This window comes from Morone saxatilis, unplaced genomic scaffold (genome assembly GCF_004916995.1).
Source record: "Morone saxatilis isolate NCDOM2014 unplaced genomic scaffold, NCSU_SB_2.0 Contig22, whole genome shotgun sequence".
NCBI classification, from domain to species: domain Eukaryota; kingdom Metazoa; phylum Chordata; class Actinopteri; family Moronidae; genus Morone; species Morone saxatilis.
In genome coordinates, this window is record NW_023339785.1 from 24149307 (window position 1) to 24155915 (window position 6609).

General features: G+C 38.9%; 1 long non-coding RNA gene across 1 annotated transcript in view; it reads right to left on the bottom strand.

The window, feature by feature from the left end:
- LOC118333375 overlaps positions 1–6609 on the bottom strand; it is a 598798-nt gene that overhangs the window by 183096 nt on the left and 409093 nt on the right. The gene's annotated exons all lie outside the window — the stretch shown is intronic.

Below are 6609 nucleotides of genomic sequence, written 5' to 3' on the forward strand. Positions count from 1 at the left end.
CTATGCTGAGTAGTAGAGAGGTAGATGTTGGGCCTTAAATCTAGCCACTTTAATATCAATTCAGACTAAATCATTTCATCAAATCTTCTTTTATTAAGAATTTTGAGCAGCTAATGGTTATTCAGTCATTATTCTGCTGATTAAACTGGAACCAGCAGTTATTTGGCATTTTTGCTTCTTTCTGTGCATGGACAATTCATTTCAGCTCTCATTGCCTATTTTCTGGTTAACTGATCAATTGTTTAGTCTATTAAATAGAAAAATAATGACAAATGGCTCCCAAATTCTATATTATAACATTTAAAGGTATTTAATATATGATGTAAATGGAGAAAAACAAGCAGTTTTTTTAAATTTGAGGAGCGGTTTGGTAATTTTACTTGATAATTTACTGTTATGTGACTTTTCAGTTTTGGTGTTCGTCCACAATCAGTTTATTCTACGATCAACTGAATAATTGTTTCAGGTCTAAAACTCTTCTAAAACTAAAACAAATTGTATTTAACTACTGTGGAAGCCATGGATTACCTCTCTGAGTAAAGTGAACAAACAGTATGGCAGTCTAGTCTATATGTTAGCATAACAGCCGATGTCAGCGTGTGATTATACAATCCAAACAATACAAAACCTGAATCAGATGGTTTGTGAATTCCAGCACAGATCTACGGCCTCAAAGATCTAAAAGACAAATCGGATTTTCCAGCTGTTTGGACAGTTTGTGTTTTGGCAAACGTTGGAGCGTGGAGTGAATGTGTACACAGTGTTTACTGCGGCTGCCTCCATGTAAACGTGTCGGGGATGCAGATCATGCTTGTAATCAACTGAATTTTTACACAGCTCTCCCAGGCTGGGGAAATAAACAAGTCATGAGGGCACCGCTTGTACTAGAAAAAGGCGTTTGTTGTAACATGTGGGTGTTAATGGGTTATTCAGAAAGGGCGGAATGGGTTAGTCAGTCAGAAAGAAAATAGTTTCTCTACACTGTCATCCGTTCTTAACTGCCAAATCTCTCCCATCTGGCACCATAATGGACTAAATCAAAGCACACACATTTTGGCACCATTTCTGAAAAAGGAAGACTGAAGGAAATTCAGGGTGCATTAAGAGAGACTTGCATGGCTTCCACTGTACGTGCAGTGTCATGGAGTTTAACAGATTTCAGCCCAGGATTCTTCTGTCTGTTTATCTGATGCACACAGGCCAAATCTTCCTCGTCTGAAATGGGAAATCTGTCTTTATTTTACAATCACGACAAACTCCCAGACTACAGAATCATGATGTTTATTTGCCGTCTTACCAAGAGTTGGATGAGAAGATTAATATTAGTTTCACCTCTTCAAGTTCAATGAAGGAGAACTGTAGCTGTGTGATGTGCTTATGAAATTGCTAGTATCCATCAGAATAACAAGAAAATGCCTTTAAGCAACGTATTTGTATGTATGTATCGTAGAAAGCAAGCTATTCACCAATGCAGCTGCTGTCGATCCAAATGCTCTTGGTTAGCTCCAGTTAATGGTTTAACTGCCTTTTAAACTACAATACACTTTCTATTTCCACACATGTGACATGTACCGGTAAGATGTGTATTTGACAGAGCGAGGCTCTCTCCACTCTCTGTGCCAAGCTAAGCATGTCACCGAAGTAGAGATGAAACTGATATTATTGACTTCTCATCCAACTCCTAAATGCAAATTACTCAAAATGTTGGTGTATTCCTTTAAATGACAACGTCCTAAGGTTCAATGTAAAGAAATCCATTTACCCCCAATTAAAGGATTACACAAATCTCCTTTAAAAACTTTAGGGGGGGCTTAAAGTAATAATCTTTAAAAAAAACACAACCGAGTTGACACACACAGTGTAAGCAAATTATTGTCAAGAAAAACTAATAAGAAAAAATTGCATTAGAAAAGCCTTTTAATATCCTGGCTGAATAATATGAGCTTTAATGAGTTCTGAATCAAAGCTCCGTGCTGTTTTATTTCAGCTGCCTTTGTTGTTTCAGTCCAAACACTCTAAGGCAATTTTGTGAGCGAGAATTGAGAATTTCTGAAGATCATCATCATCTTCAACGGCTCCACTCCTGCTGGTCCCAAACAAATCCTCTCTGTCACTTCAGATTTTGAACTTGATGAAATCTGTTGAACCATTGTTGCTGTATGCCATTAATGTACAATGTCTATCACTGGTTGTTTAACTGTAACTGCTGTTATTTTTTTCAGTCCTTTGTACAAGGAAAGACCTTGTAATCTACAGGTATTGTGGTGTACATACAGTCTGTATAGTGTGTTGCTGTTGTAGGTTGTTGTTTGTGCAGAATTCGACTTCACTTGAATGTATGTTGCATTTTTTTTTTTCATGCATAAAGTTTATTTTTGTATCAATGTGGGCCTCCCCATGTTTTGCTCTGTTGTTTCTCTGTGAGAGATTTTATTAAGATGGCGTCTTTCTGTTTTGTTTTTCAACATTGTAAAGAGAATATGAATAAAGATATTATCTTCTATGAACACTGATTTCACAGATATCATGCTTATTTCTGGTTGGTATTTTCAGCATCAAGATAGATGAGATTTCTTTTTAAAACACACTCATCTGGGTCCCGTCACTGTCTGGAAAGAAGTGAAAAAACTTTAAGCCTTCTCCAGAGAGGATTTGTGTTATCAGAGGAAATCATGGGTAATTTGAATTTGCCCATGCACATCAGTGACGTAAGTCACCCAGACAATGAAATCATTTTCGATTTAGTCTCAGACACATTGGGCCAAACAGTTGGAAGCCTGATCACTCAGCAATTTACAGGAAGTAGTTTACTTAACTAAGTTTCACTTAAATTGCACTATGCATTAGTGAGGACTGAGACAAATGCACTGTGTTTTGATACATTTTGTTTGGTGTATTCCAACCCTTATATGTTTGCAAGAAACTAGACAACAAGGAGCTAACCAGAAACTTTTCACACTATTTTCAGACTTCAGTGGGTGTATTTGATACTCAGAAATATCACTTTAATCCAGGCACTGTCCATTTAAATTAGGGAGGATTAGGCAACTGTGCCCACACAACAGGATTATCAATTTAGGTTAACATTTAAAAGAAAAGCATTGGAGGAACTCATTGATCTGTCTGGAACATAAAATGAAAGAAAGTCTCTGATGTATGGAGGAGCAATGTCATTTAAAGCTTCATAAACAAGTAAAAGAACTTTAAATGAAATAAATGAACAGTAAAAGCATCTATATGATGCTCTTCTATTTGTATGGCAGTTTTTGATCCATCGACTGCAGGCTCATGTTGTAAAAGTACATCATCCAATGTAACACGGCTATTCCATGTGTGAGGACCCTGTCGGCTCTGGCCCTGACTCCAGGTGTTTCTCTGTGGTCCCTGCTCCCCCCTCTGTGTCCTCCTCCCCTGTTTTTCTGTGTGTGTGTGTGTGTGTGTGTGTGTGTGTGTGTGTTGTGGCTACCCCTCCCAGCACCTCATCTCCACACCTGGCCACAATCAACTCATCGGAACTCTCCTGCCGTTCATCACCAGCATCGTCAGCTACGTGGATCCCTGAGCCAACGTCTCCGCTCTGCCATCAACCCAACATCATCCTCTCCACACTCCTCAGCCTACCTGTCTGCCTCCCGCCTTTTTCAGCCCCCATTAGAATATTTTCATAAAATTAAAAAATTCCCAGTTTGTACATCATCGATTCTTCCCCCCCATCTTAGTCCCTCCTACACGAGAGGAGGCGATGAGAGACGCAGAGGAGAGCAACAATTGCACAGCTGCATCGTCTGTCCGTTGTGTTCTTATAGACTGCTGCTGTATTTTCTGCTCTCTTTCAGAGCATTACAGTGTTCATAATTATTATATATTTACTTTGAATATAATTCAATAATGTGACAAGAACGAACGGTTGTCATAATTATTTTATTTTGATCATGATCAATAAAGCTGCTCTTTCACTGTAAATCTTCAACAGGAAAAGACTGACAAATAAAATAAATGAATTGAACAGATGACAATAAGTATTAAATAAAAATCAATTTACAGATTTTGAGAGTGACGAAGGAGGTGCCAAAACCAATCAAATAGCTGGTCCTGGCCCGGATCCTGTTCATTGATGATGAGAAATTCCACAGAGGAAACATGCGGTGGTGTGATGCTATATCTTCACACAGTAAATGAACAGAGCTGCATATTCTCCTCTGGAAAAAAAGGACCATTATTTGAAGGATCATTTAGTATGTTTGCAGTTTCTTGTTATCTCATTTCATAATTTTCTTTTGGCAAGCGTCTCATACTTCACTAAAACGATTACATTGATGTAAAACAGTGAGGGAATGCAGGAAATGAGCAGAAACTGTAATAATCATCTCATTCCTCCATCACATTTATAAAATGACGAGTGTAGCTCCGGCCACATACTGGAAGACAGACCTGTGTGTGTGTGTGTGAGCTGAAGAAAAAGCGGGATAAAGGGAGGATGACAGAGCGAATGCCTGTGTCTGGCAGTCTGAGATTTTGTGAATACTTAAGTGTGACGGGATGAAAGAATGTGTGTTTGTGAGAAACTGAGAAACGGAAAGTGAGAGATGGAGGTGCTGAGATAAAGGTGAGACAGTTAGTTGTCTGTGTGTTTCAGACTCTCATTACAACAGAAGCGGCTCTTATCTGACCCAGTCAGCAACTTTCTGCCAGATCCTGACGCTACCTGATAAGGTGTATGTGTGTGTGTGTGTGTGTGTCCGTTTGGAGGTAACTATAGCATGCTCTATATCAAAGACTACATACACTTTCCACTGCTCTAATTTTTGTTGCCTGGAGGCCTAAAATACATCAGACTGATGATACATTTCTGTTTATTTATTGGGCAAACCTACTTTCCCCCAAACTACTACTACTTTTTTTTCCTCCAACTTTGCTTCAAGTGTTTCTCATGTTTTCCCATATTCCTTTGAACAACCCAACACGTCTTGCTCTCAAACTCCTTTGTAGCCGTTGCAAATATGTGGATGTGACAAGTGATGTGCAAGCTGAAGCTACGTTCCCACTGCAAGCCTTAACGCTCAATTCTGGAAATTGTAATTGAAAAGATCAGATTCTATGATTCTGATTTGTGCTGTTCAAGTTGAGAAAAAAAATAGTCATATATGAGCAAAAAAGTCAGATTTGGGCCACTTTGTCCTGCAGCGTGAACCCGGCCTAAGGTCCATGGAAGCCTTCAGTCCTTTAACTTTAAAGTATTTCCCAAGATACAAATACATAGGAAGTTCCATCAGAGCAATCAGAAAATCAAATATATATCTGAAGTAATCAAAGAGAAGGAAATCTTACATTTAAAAACAAAAAAACCATGGCTGCAGCTCTTGGATCAGTTACTATTCTATTTTTGTTGGATGCCATACACGTAATACCAGCAAAATGTCAACAGAAATGATTGAGTTTGTTTGCTTTTTCCAGCTCATTCAGCACAATCAAGGTCAAGTTGGTCATTTCTTTCACAGCGTCCCAGTTCTTTCGTGTTCTTATTTAAAAAGGCTTCTCTGACGCGTAAACTTTGTTGCTCTCACGCTTCCTTTAGTTGCCCCTTTAGTTCTCTTTGAACTGCTCTCAGTTCCATTATATCGCTGTCCTGGAAGGCTTACTGTTTGATCTCAGGAATGACGTAGTCTTTGTTATTCAGGTATAATCTTTAAAGTCTTATTTTGGCACTACAGTGTCGACACACAACTTAATGAACCCCATGACTACCTCCGTAATGCTGTCGATATTATTGTCTTTTTGGAAAATATCCCAATCCGTGGCCAGGAAACAACAACCTATCCTATCTCCCCACACATTATTGATTTACATAAATACTACTTAATGTACTGATGTAAACTATTATTATGCATACAGTACTCACTACTCAGAAGATTATTTTGTGCATGTGATTCACGAGTGGCGGGGTAGTGAAGGGGCATTTGTTGTCTAATTCCTGCACCAGGAGTCTTTGTTTGCTCTTTATTCATCTTGTGTTCAGGCTCAATCTCCTCCATCTTGTTCCTCAGGGAGCGAGCGTTGCTAAAGAGTATTGATGGCAGAAGTGGCTTGTTGCACCCTCGGCGGAGTCGATGTTGAACGCTGCGTCTCGTCCCTCTTTTGTGCGCTCCATGCTGCCACAATTATCTCAGTCAATTACAATCTTTTTAAAGAAAATATCTGCGAATGGTAAATGATGCCCATTTCAAATACATCAAAGAGACATCTTCAAATGTCTTGTTCTGGCAGTAATGATTAATCGATGATCAAAATAGCAGTTTTTTTGTTAGACCCATTAGATCGACTAATCGTTGCAGTCCTAGTTTGATATGATGGAAATGATGGGCCTGAATATTCTGCGGACACCACGGCAGTGTAATAGTTCTGGATTTACTATTTCCTGGGGTCTCTTTGGAGGACGTGTTCCTCATATTGTTGTACGGTACGCCGATACAGTGTCCTTTAGTGTGGATGTCTGTGTACATCTTCACACCATATTTTTTATACTTTTTCCTGTCACAGATAAACATGATACCCTCACTCACACTTCCCACTCACACCCATTTTTTTATTCTCTCTCTTTCACACACACAC